General features: G+C 38.2%; 1 long non-coding RNA gene across 1 annotated transcript in view; it reads left to right on the top strand.

Moving 5' to 3' along the window:
* The window catches only part of LOC137496978 (uncharacterized), a 14,877-nt gene extending 3,780 nt beyond the window's left edge, over positions 1–11,097 (top strand). Inside the window, exons 1-2 of the long non-coding RNA XR_011017556.1 lie at positions 1–6,888; positions 6,938–11,097. The exon at positions 1–6,888 is cut by the window's left edge and continues 3,780 nt beyond it. This is a non-coding gene — a long non-coding RNA (uncharacterized lncRNA). The remainder of the gene's footprint in view (positions 6,889–6,937) is intronic.
* Positions 11,098–13,443: the final 2,346 nt, after the last annotated feature.

Here is a 13,443-nt window from a genome sequence, read left to right as displayed (position 1 = left end):
CCAAATGCATGTTGTTTCAATGCTTTTTTTAATAATGTTAATCATTCCGAGACAGCATTGAAAATGAAATTTGTTCTTTCTTTTGTCTTTTCTTGCTGTTACTGTGATGTACAGTAGTTGTCGAGGGTATGTGATCATCATCGTTGCCTACATGCTTACTCACCGAAAAAGATGTGAAAGTGTTTAGTAAATTTTTTAAAAAATTCTGGGTATGTTGTTGGGGATTTAAAAAATGCAATGTCCATAATGGTAGGGCAAGGCCGATTCTAAAACACTGAGTCAGCGCTAAGTGAGCATTTTCCTACGAGGTCATTGACCCCTGACAATGTCTAACTACACTTGAATGCACACCTTTTACCTGATGATATAGATGTTGATTCCCATAGGGAACCTGAAATATTTGTCCCAAATGAGTAAATTTATAATACCAATGTAGTTGGTCCGTTCTTGGACATTATAAATTTTCCAGCTAACTCATTCCTGGTTGCTGCGTTTTGCCCCAATGTGCTAAATTGGGCTCACCAAGAATGAGTTAGCTGGAAAATTTATAATGTCCAGTAATGGACCAACGACATTGGTATTACACCTTTTAACTTTTCCACAGATTGTGAATTTTCTGTCTGGACTTACCTTGACAACATTCCCCCTCTGAGAATTAAAGTCCACACATACTACTGGATTCACATTGGATTATTAAATCCACATCTGAAGAAGGAATGGCTTCTCGTCTGTATGTGTGTGCATGTTTTTTAAGTGTACAATTTTACAATCAAAGCATTCTTTATACTGTCAATTTTAAAATTTTAAAATCAGTAACTGTAAACACTTGATTCCTAAAGTACCTAACACCAACAAATGCTGAATAATGGTCATTAACAGGTACAGGTAATCAAATCTTAACCATGGCTCCCTTTTAATGTTTAACTGATGGAATGGCTTCTTGTCTGTATATGTCTGTATGTGTTGGAAGTGTGCAACTGGTATTTCAATTTCCATTCACATTATCTTCAATCAAATTTAGTCAAAAGGAGTGGTTCCTTAACTGGATGTAGACAGTGGTAGATCAATAAAGGTGAACATTGATATGGTGTGGGAATTGGATGAGGAAATGCAGAATTTACCATCTCAGACTATCAACTGCCAGTTGGTGGAGAAATTGGGAGAATGTGACAAATGGACTGATCACATCACAGAACTCTTTTTTGGGTGCGCTCACAGTTCGCATTCTCGTTGTAACGATCTGTGGCATAGAAGAGTGAAATTGTCTTCAGCATATTGTGAATGTAGATGAAGTTGATAATGATTCTGAAGTAATAGCAATTGTGAATAAATGGCTTGTTCTAATTAAACCTAAACTAGCAGAATTACAGCAAGTGCCACTTTCTGTTAATCAGTTGCATTTAGTCTTGGATCCATTCACAGTCTGCGTTAATGGCTTGGAGCTGTCCCCTTTCATTATGATATGAAATGTTCTGGGAAGCCTCACAGTCAATAAACCAGATGTGTTCTAAGTGCTGTATGGTCACTGATAAAGACATTCAGCAGGCATATCTCACTGATGTGGCTGATATTCATAGTGTGTCAATAAACAGATGTTTCACATTCATTGGATAACGGAGGGGAAAATCAAGAAAACAGAGAGTCCGAGAAAGGTGGTCAAGGAACCGCTCCTTTTGACTAAATATGATAGAAGATAATGTGAATGGAAATTGAAATTGAAATTGAAATTGTCAGTATAAAGAATGCTGATATTGAACAGTTGCACACTTCAAACACATGCAGTCATATACAAACGAGAAGCCATTCCTTCAGTTAAACATGAAAAGGGAGCCTTGATTAAGATTTTATTAGCTGTAGCTGTTAGTGACTATTATTCATCATTTGATGTGTGTGAGGTACTTTAGGAGTCAAGCGTTCACTTACATAAGGTTTTGTATCCCCCAAGGTACACTCGTAAGAGAATCACTTTTCCACTGTCGTTTATTATCAAATGCAATTAATGAACATTTATTCTGTTCAATTGTAAAAACATGATGCCAGAGTGCTAGTATTCTCATCTGTCTACAAAAAGCAGCATTTTTAGATGTACAATACGATAGTGTTGCACATGTAAATGTCTAACTACTGTACACTTGAACGCACACCTTTTAGCTTTCGCACAGATTGTGAATTTTCTGTCTTGTATGCATATCCTTTCAACAGAATATGATAGAAGATGATGTGACTAGAAATTGACAATATGAAGAAAGCAGAGATTGAGCAGTTGTACAATATGCAGATGTGTCAATAACATACACAATCGATACACATGCGGATACATATTACAGATGAGAAACTATACTGCACTGCTGCAATAACTATATAAAATCGAACAGAAAGTGCATTAAATCTATTTGGTAAAAACACTTTAAAATCGACACATGTTCATAAAATTCTCTCACCGAATCTTGTTATATTCTTTGTTGTGAAATAACATGGAATGATTGATCAACAGGAAGTTCAGAAAGTCTGCGTGACGGATATCCTGCGAATTGATCGAGATTGTTAATTGCTTCCATTCTAAAAAAACAATTACAATTATTGACCTACTGAAATATCAACATCGTGTGAATGTTTTTATAAAAGAATAATACATACCTTGAAAAGATAATAGTGTTGTATGCGTTGACTTCTGTGAAGAGGATATTGATCTACCAGTGTGCACAGACTTCTGCGATGTGGTTACAACCAAAAATACACAATCAGTGCACGTTTTTTGTACAGTGTTGCGACTCTGATATTGAGTGTCTTCTTTTTACAGATGATGTTAATGCCTAATAGAAAACAAAAATCATTTAAAAATTATTAAATAATAATAATAATAATAATAATAATAATAATAATAATAATAATAATAATAATAATAATATGTAATATTATTCGAAAAATTTTATAATCATCTTACTTTTCAGATTATGGATGAAATCAAGTCACAAGATTTGAAGATAAGACTGGACAGCAGATAAATTCTCTGATATTTCATTTTACTTTCGAATATGAATATATATATTCTTTCACATAAATGTGTATATACTTACCTTCTGCAAAACAGGTGAACTTGTAGCAAGCTGCTTTCATAAAAGAGAGGGGGATTCGATCACATGCTGATATACAGGGTGTTTCAAAAATAGGGGGCATAAGTTCAGGTATGTATTTGTTATATGTAGACAATCAAAAAAGTTGATTACAACATGTGTCCGGAAATGCTTCATTTCCGAGTTATGGCCTTCACAACACTGAACTTCACCGGAACGTTTTTCTTCCGCAGGTCATTGTCATTACAGAATATGTTCAAAATGTCCACCTCCTGCTTGAATACAGACCTTGCATCGATGTCTCATTGACCTGTGAACACGACCCCAAACTCCAGGAGTATTGCGTATGTCCGCACACGATGCCAAAATTCAATTCCGAAGGGTTTCCACATCAGGCACCGGAGACGAATATACCAATGATTTTAAATAGCCCCATAAGTAGAAATCTAGAGGGTTCAGATTAGGTGAGCGTGGAGGCAAAGCAATCGGGCCACCTCTATCTATCAGTCGATCAGGAGACATTCAATCCAAGTACCGGCGAGCCGTATGACTGAATTGTGCAGGAGCACCATAAAGCATGAAGTGAGCGTGTTGACGACGGATCAGTAGAGTGTCGTCATAAACGTGAGTTATGGTGTTTTCCAGGAAGTTTGTGTACGCCTGCCTTGTAAGTCTGTTTACAAGTACATGGGGTGCAACTAATCGATCATCAGTGATACCGGCCCACATGTTGAGGGAGAACCACACATGGTGATGAGATTGGGTAGTTGCATGTGGGTTTTCATGTGCCCATACATGCTGATTGTGGAAATTATTAATGTCATCTCATGTGAATTGTGCTTCATCTGTAAATAACACTAAGGTAGGAAAGTTTGGATTTGTACCACGCTGCTGCAAGAACCACTGACAGAGCCTAACTCGTGCAGGGTAATCTGTTGTTGACAGGGCCTGTGCACGTTGCAAATGATAAGGATATAACTGATACTCTTTCAACAGTCTCCAGTCAGTTGAGTACATGACGCACAGACGAACGCCAAACACAACAATGAATGTAACCTGTGTCTCAGAATGAACCGTCAGAGTGTCCTCTTAATGTTTCCTTTCATGGCAACAACCTGCGGAAAGAAAAACGTTCCGGTGAATTTCAGTGTTGTGAAGGGCATAACTCGGAAATGAAGCATTTCTGGACACATGTTGTAATGAACTATTTTGGTTGTCTACATATAACAAATACATACCTGAAGTTATGCCCCCTATTTTTGAAACACTCTGTATATACACACACATATTGCTCAAAGTTCATTTTCCGTCAACATTTTTAAGAACAGCGATGTGCACACCGGATGTATGGTTTACACAGATATTGAGTTTGTTCACTGCTGTTGCCGGTCACTGTAAATGATAATTTAAAAAATAAAATAATCATTGAATTAGTATTACTATATGTTAAATAGTACTAGAACATGCACACACACATACACACAGCAGTACAGAGGAACTGACTTCATGGTACTGTCTGCAGACTTTGTTCACACATCAAACGATAAGCCGCACTCTATACGATAGAATGTGGTCAGGGGTGAACAGAACACGCTAGAAGTTTTCAGCAGAGGAGTTGAGTTTGTAAGATGAATATAGTTGCAAAACAAATAATCTATACTACAATAAATATAAAACAGAGAAAGAACATGTGTTGTTCAAACCGATCAACACCACAGAGAAACAAATATCTTCTCTAACGTCATGAAGGCCATTCAGTTATAAAAATCAAATGACCTTATTTTCTTCCCTGATGAGGTTGACGTCAGGAAGGGCATTCCCAGTTAATCCATCTTATCAGATTCATCTCATCACAAACCTAACACCGTAGAGAAATGGATATCTTCTCTGATGTCAGGAAGGGCATCCAGTTATAAAAATCGAACTTGACCTTATTATCTTCCCTGATGAGGTTGATGTCAGGAACGGCATCCCGATTATAAAAAGTCCATCTTATCAGATTCATCTCATCACAAACCCAGCACCATAGAGAAACGGATATCTTCTCTAAAGTCAGCAAGGGCATCCAGTTATAAAAATATAGCCAGGGGCATATAAAAGCCGAGAAAGAACAGTCAGTACAATACAGCATAAAAGAAATTAAATTAAAACATAAAATAATTAACACCTAACTGCAGACATTCGGGGGCTGAACAGCGGACGCTTGGTAGGTAATGGCCCTTTGGGGGGGGGGTTGATGCACCATGGGTGCAGTAAAATAACAGACACGGTACCCCCCCTATCTCCCGAATGCAAGCTCACAGCTGCGCAACTGTAACCACGCGGCCAACTCGCTCGGTTTTTGCAATATAATTATGGTTTTAGACGACATTAGGGCTTCACTTGTGGCATTTGAAGGGATAATATCCCAATTATTAGGACACAGACATCGTCTAGAAGGACTTCACAGTTTTTGCCTCCCAGTTCACTCTGGATGAAAAATTGCTAGTGAGAGGGTTGTTAATTACCCTCATTTTAATTTCCCTGATCCTTCTTATCTCGTCTGGTGATTATTGGACGAAAGTTTTGACACACGGTATTTAAAACAGACTTTGGTACTGGTTTAATTCCTTGGTGCAAGAACGGTCTGATACAGAGTTAACCACTCTGTCCCACAGAATCATGTCAAAACTTTACTTTCTACTCCTGCAAGGGACTTCATTGTCTGTACGGAGGTGATTGTACTTTTCTAAATATAATAATTTCTATCTTATTGTACAGTAGAAGTATTTATCGGGTTCTGTAGTGTTCACGGCCACCTATTCCATGTTTGTATCTGCAGAAGTTCTCGTTCTAGCTAATTCCATGCAGTGTAGGAGCTCCGAGCATTGTTAAACTTGCAAGAAGTGAACAGAATGATGTTTAAGTCTTGATTCCCGGCTGATAGTATGTGAAGGCTGTGTACTACCCACATCATTTAGCTCACCCTATTCATATAAAACACACACTTAATAAATTTCACACACGCCCTCCTCCTTTTTTTCTTTTTCAATTACTTGTCCTGTCAGGTGACACCATCGTCCTCATTTTCTCGTTATGTTCATTAGACTGTACATCGAGTAATATAGGCCGTTTCAAATTAGCGAGCGAGTTGGCTGTGCAAATAGGGTCACACAGCCAGTGCCAGATTAAGGTGTTTGGGGGCCCTGGGCTATTTAAAAATGTGGGGGCCCTTCTTCGTAACATCACGTAAGACTAGCATGCTGAAGTCGTTATAGAACTACTTCCACTTAAATTGATGAATAGGGAAGTGTTGAAATAGACTACAATTTTTCTCTATTTTTCATGTTAATATTTCATAATGCCAAAACATATTTTACATTTGTCTCATATTTTACATTTTTTGGCACCACTAGAATATTTTCTATCCATTTTACAAGAACATTACAGTTATAACTTATGAATGGTTCAATAATCAGAGGTGAACTGGAAGTTCTCTTCCTGATGCAAAGATAAAGTATAGCATACGCATTCCACCGTGCTTCCCCTGTCCCCTCCCGCTCACTTCCTAGACGTCTTCCTCATTCCCCCTCTGCCCGTACTCGCAAGCTGCCAGATTTAAATTTTTGTCAACAATAACCTTTACAATAATTACAGTGCGTAAGTAGCGACGATTCGTGTCTCCGGACACTAACTGATTCTAGCAGTGATGAAATATTAACGCCGACAGCTGAAGGAAGGAAGGAAGGAAGAGTGCGTGTTCGATATTTTGCGAGCGTAAATATTCATATACATCCATGGAGGTGGAGCAGCAGGCCATTTTATACAATTTTAGGTTCGGCCAAGGGCCGGGGCCCCTTGACACGCGGGGTCTGGGGCTGCAGCCCCTTTAGCCCCCCCGTTAATCTGGCCCTGCACACAGCTGTTAACTTGCATCCAGTAGATGGTGGGTTCGAGCTCCCCACTGTCATCAGTCCTGACATTGAAGGGCATTCGGTTATTTAAAAAATCCATCAGATAGCTCTTCAATTGTAATGTTAATTACTAAAATTATGATTCCATTTAATCAAACCAAAATAAACTTCTATATCATTTAAAAAATCAGATATGTGTTCTTAATTCTTTGTTCTGCCGGGTGTTGTTATCTCGTTACATTCATTAGACTGTACATCGAGTAAAATAGGCTATTTCGAATTAGCGAGCAAGTTGACCATGCGGTTAGGGGCACACAGCTGTCAGCTTTCATCTGGGAAATGGGTTGACCATGCGGTTAGGGGCACACAGCTGTCAGCTTGCATCTGGGAGATGGTGGGTTCGGGCCTCCCCCACTGTCATCAGCCCTGATGTTGGTTTTCCATAGTTTTGCATTTTCATACCAGGCAAATGCTGGGACTATACCTTAATTAAGGCTACAGCCCCTTCCTTCCCCACTCCTATGCCTTTCCTATCCCATTGATACCATAAGACCTCGATTCTCTCCTCAGCTATCTGTGCCAAAATCCAAAATAACTGCACATAGTAGATGTGACCATATGATTATTATTTCCATCACTGTGGTGTAGTGGTTAATGTGATTAGCTGCCATGACTGGAGGCCCGGGTTCAATTCCCATCAACATACCGTCAGATAGCACATGAATTGTAATGTTAATTACTAAAATTATTGTGGTGTAGCATTTAATGTGATTAACTGTTACAACTGGAGGCCTGAGTTCAATTCTCAACAACATACCATCAGATAGCACATCAATTGTAATGATAATTACTAAAATTATGATTCTGTTTAATCAATAATAATAATTTTTTATTGTCCGCTGTTCAGCTCGAAGGCCTGCAGATTACGAGGTGTCATGTAGGTGCATGCACAATGACTTCAGAACTCTCCCACATACTGTGCTGTTATCCGCAGGGTGGCTGCGTGATGTGATCGACATTTTGCTTTCAACATGACTATCGCAATTCGAGATGACTTCACATGTCTCCTGCATGACTGCGCTGTTAACCGCAGGGGCATGTGGATACGGAAACTGATCGTCATTTTGCTTTTAACATATCTATTGCAGTTCGTTAGTCATTTCGACAGATAGTTACTTCTCAAGTCCCCCGCATGACTGCGCTGTTAACCGGAGGGGCGCACGGTTGTGCACACTGATCATCATTTAGCTTTTAATATGACTATCGCAATTCGATTGTCATTTCAATAGATAGTTACTTACACAAAATCAACTTCATGGTCTGTATCGCACTTAACAGATTCACAGCTAATTTTTTATTTTCCACCTTATCGATACATTAGTTGTTTAAGGCAACTTATTGGTTAAAAGTGGTTCATGCTTCGTATATTATTGACACCTTCAGCCACATAACGCTGTTTAGATGAAAAATTCATATATTGACAAAGTATCAAAGCTTTGAGAGAAAGTGTCCTTAAAAAGAGCATAAGAAGATTAAATTACAATATTAAAAACAAAATTCTCAATTTTCTCTCAACTTTCTCTCAAAGCATTGATACTTTGTCAATATATGAATTTTTCATCTAAACAGTGGTATGTGGCTGAAGATGTTGTAATATACGAAATATGTACCACTTTTAACCAATAAGTTGCCTTAAGTAACTAATGTATCGACAAGGTGGAGAAAAAAAAAAAAAAAACTAAGTTGTGGATAGTTACTTCTCAAGTCTCCCGCATGACTGCGCTGTTATCCGCGGGCACTGTTGCGTGCACACCTCCCTCTCCACTTTGCATGGTTCCCCACTCCTCGTCCACCTCCCACCCGCACAACGATGAAATAAAAGGCGATGCACAATGCTGTCACACTTTCACAAGAGAGAGGTGGCCACGCCTGGCTTCTTAGCCAGGCAATAATTTTTGTAGAGGACCACCAAGGCGGTGGACCTCTAGGGAGAGTGAAAGAGCAATCTCTCACTCACCCATCCTCCTATTTTTGGTAGGGAGGGAGGAGAGAACACTCTCCACCCACCCAAAACAAAACAAAACAAAACCTCGGTTCCCTAACCTAACCCAATGTGTTTAGGTTAGTGTACGTGGTTACAAGTTAGGGTAGACGTCATAACCTTACAATGTGAGGTTAGGCCTACTCACATATGTAAGGTTTGACATCATGTCGTCGGTGGGTTAAGGCGTCATAACCTTACCTATGTGAGGTTAGGCATGCTCATGTACGTAAGGTATGATGTCATTGCCATGATGTCATTGACTAGTGGTCAGTGACCTTGCCAGGGGTCAATGACCTTGTGGGAAATTGCTGACTTAGTGTATTAGAATCAGCCTTGCTCTACTACTGTCCATATTTGTCTTTTCTGTGAAGTTATTTTAGGAATGAAGGCACTCTTCAATATAGTAGATGTTAACATACATTAAACAAGCTGTTGTTACATTTGTATAAAATAAAATTAAGTTTAAAATATTTTCTTTGATGAACAGTGAAAAATTACTGATGTCAGCTGACAAGCTTCTTCTTTTGAGATGTTAGGCTGTTTTGATATTATAAATATGTTTATGTTTCAACTACTGTTCAGTAGCCCTTGTCAAGATGAAATGACTCGGGCTGGGTGGGTGCCCACACTTTTATAGTAACAAGAAGGCTTGGTGCTGGTGTCACTGTCAACTCGCCTCTCTCTCATGTAGGTGTTTTCAGGATTTTTGCAGTGTGACCCAGTGTGTCCATTCTTCTATCGACCAGTGGCAAGTAATGATCACCAAACTCTGCCAATCTGTAGCCCTTCTTTCATGTTTCAAGAGTAGTCATATTTTATCTTCTTATTAGAGACAGAACCATGGCTTCCCCATATTTAATGTCATGATCGAACAATGAAAAATATATTTCTGTTATGGGAGTGAAGTACCCTCGCAAAGTATAACCCTTTTGTACTCGGGCTATATGCAGGAGTTTGCTCGAAGCAGCTCAAACTAATTTTTATGATTTTCCAACCAAATTACAAAAAAATCAACAGTTTAACACATATTAAAATAAAATAAATCACACTAATACTGTATAGGAAACTATGAGCATTTAAGAAGTGAATATACCTTGGACGCTTTTTTCTACATCAGTCATATACATTAAAGATATTATATCATATATTATCAGATATATCAGATTTGTGCTTTCATGGCTTATAGCACAGGATTTTGATTTTGATTTCACATGAAACAAGATGAACTGCTAGAAAGCTTGAGAATTTGTGAAGACTTTGCTATGTTTTCTCAGAAGTAAACTATAACTTGAAGTCGACTTCTAGTATATGAGGTGTTGTCGAATACATGCCAAAGGACAAGAATGACGAATTTGACATCGCTTTGGCATGCACTCAACATGACCTAATAAGCTGAAAGTCTCTTTCAAGTTCAATGCAGTTATTAAAGCTAAATATTCTTAACCATGACTGTTCAGTCAAGGATCCTTGCAGTTTTGTCTCGTTTCACAAGCCATTAATCCAGAAGACTATGTCTGAACTTTCCACCCAAATGACCTGCTTTAAGCACCTTGCCTTCCTGCCCCCAAACAAAACTCAGAACTCAAAATTAACCAGGGTGGCTCCAGCAACCTCAGAAATAACTGGCAGAAAGTCAAGTTTCTCTTTTGTCTTCAAAGATTTGTTAATTATTTTTTGATGATATAAAATTTCACTGAGCATTTTTAGACAAACATTGAAACTCATATTGTCAGACAAATGCCTTAGGCCTAGGGTGATTTTTCTTGTGAGGTGTGAAGTGCATTGTGCTACTTTTTGGACCCTGCTGTTGATTGTTGTTAACATTTGCTAGTTGTTTAAGTGCTGTTAATTTCCATCCGTAAGTTAGGAGCGTTAACAGACTTAGTCTGTTATTCGGTTAAGCATGATCAGCAAATATGTACATCACACAACACACTGTACAATTATCTTATTTGGTTTTAAACGTTATGGGTAACTATTTCAGTTGTTGATTATATTTGGTTTTATGAGTTGTACATCTCCTCATATGTATATAGTAGAATTGTACAATCTGTAATTTACTTGTAATAAATTATTTACTTATTTACCTTGTGTGTCTATTCATTACATTTGTTTATATCTCTTGGATATAGTTACTTGTATACTTTTAGATGAAATTTGTTTCAAACAGATGTGACCATATTTGTGCTGAATATCCCTGCATGGATGTGAATAGTGTCTTGGCGGATCTAAACTGTATGGCAGTGCAGATAATTTTCCTGATAATTTCTAAATAATGGTGTTTATTGATTTTCACTCAGGTATACTCTAGAAATCTTGACAAGTCAACCTTTCATACATTTCCTGTCTGCAATTAGTGGAAGGAAGGAATAAAGTTTCTGAAAGAAAACTGCTCAATATACCACAAGAAATAGATTTCATAATTAATACGTATTGTCTGCCTCAACAAGATAGAAGGTCTTAATGACTGAGTGACTCCACCTTTACAATACAGTACAATGCTATTCCTTTTTTACTTCATTTTTTAAAAGGGACATGTTTCATCTCGTCCTTGTAAGACATCTTCAGCCTAAAATATGATGATGATAAACACATGATATTCTTAACACTAAAAAACAATGACATATCCTTAAAATGTTTAAGACCAGGCGAGATGGCCATGCGGTTAGGGGTGCACAGCTGTGAGCTTGCATCCGGGAGATAGTGGATTCGAACCCCAATGTCAGCAGCCCTGAAGATGGTTTTCCGTGGTTTCCCATTTTCACACCAGGCAAATGCTGGGGCTGTACCTTAATTAAGGCCACAACCGCTTCCTCCCCACTCCTAGTCTTTTCCTACCACATTGTCGCCATAAGACCTATCTGTGTCTGTGTGACGTAAAACCAATAGCAAAAAAAAGAAGTTTAAGAGTCAAGATGACTCAACTGTCATGTGTAAACACAGTTTTAAAAACAGTTCATGTTGTTAAAAATTGTCTTAAGACCAATATTACTAAATGATGAAAGTCCCATTGAGTTTTGATACTAAAAATAAACATTAATATGATGACCACAGTGTTCTAAAATTGGAATTAAATCTTGAAATTAAGTTGATGTCATCTCAAGTGGGAAGCTTGAATGCAAGTATGTGTCTGGTTAAACAGGGCTTGTTTTTTAGGTGGAATTACTCAATATGTCTGATTATGTAGCCGCACAATTCGTGTGATCCATATATTATTGGTGTATGAAAGATTTTCTCCACCCTGTTTATCCCTCTCTCTTGTCTGGCCTGCTTGTGTGTGGTTCTGTGTAGGACACATATCACCACATCATCCGTAAAGGCAAGGGCTTTAAACTCAGGGTTATTGTTGAGTTTCTTAACTCTTTCCATTATTTCATCCATTGCAATGGTGAATAGGTTGTGTTGGTGCGACGTAAAGCAACTAGGGAAAAAAAAAAAAAAATTACAGTGGTGAATAAAAGTGGAGTAGTCTGCTGCCTTGTTGTACACCCTGCCTAGTCTCAAACCACTCCAAGTATCTATCCCCTAATTTTGACTTTATTAATTAAAGCACATGCAGATTTTTTGGGTCTGTACACTGTTGTAATCCTTCTCAGTATCTAGGAAAATAAAGATATCTTTTCCTTTTCCCAGTGCTTCTCCATGATCACCCTTACAGAAAATATTTGATCTCTTGTTGACCTACTCCTCCTAAAGCCATAGTGCTTCTGCGGGTGCGGATGAAGGAAGTGCACATGCGGATAATATTTTGTATATCCGTGCAGGGCTGGTGATTAGGAGGAAGTAGAACTGTGCTTATGGTAAAACAATATGCGTACCTTGGAACCGTAATATATGAAGACAACTCACAAGAAGTCAAAGTACACATTGGAAAAACAAGAAGCGTGTTACAAAAAATGTGTTTAAAAGCCATGATCTAACATTAGGATCTAAAATCAGACTTTTGCACTGCTATGTATTTTCTGTTCTTTTATATGGTATAGAGATATGGACCTTAAATAAAAACACATAGGAAGAAGACGAATGTCTTGGCTCAACAATCTTAGAGGCTGGTGCAATATGTCATCAGCTGAACTGTTCCACACTGCCACAAACTAGACAAAAATAGCCATTATGATCACCAACATCCGAAACGGATATGCACCAAGAGAAGAAGAACCGTGCAACCATTCTCTGATTAGTGTTTATGAATTGACTGTTCAAAGAATGAGGATATTGAGAAAATAAGGGAAAGGATCAGAAACGGCATGGAAATGAAATACCCTAGACCTGTCAGGGTTGGAAGAGAACAAGAGCTGACCAGGGGAGGTCGGATAAGAAACCTGAAAGTGAGTAGTCTGGGACAAGTAAGTGGAAGTAACGCAAGATTGAAGAACCATCTCCTTCCTCTTAGTGATGTCCTGCAGAATGTTTACTCAAAGGATATCCAAAT

This window comes from Anabrus simplex, chromosome 1 (assembly GCF_040414725.1).
Source record: "Anabrus simplex isolate iqAnaSimp1 chromosome 1, ASM4041472v1, whole genome shotgun sequence".
NCBI classification, from domain to species: Eukaryota; Metazoa; Arthropoda; class Insecta; order Orthoptera; family Tettigoniidae; genus Anabrus; species Anabrus simplex.
Note: the sequence above shows the minus strand (reverse complement) of the source record. Positions and strands in the feature narration are given on the sequence as shown.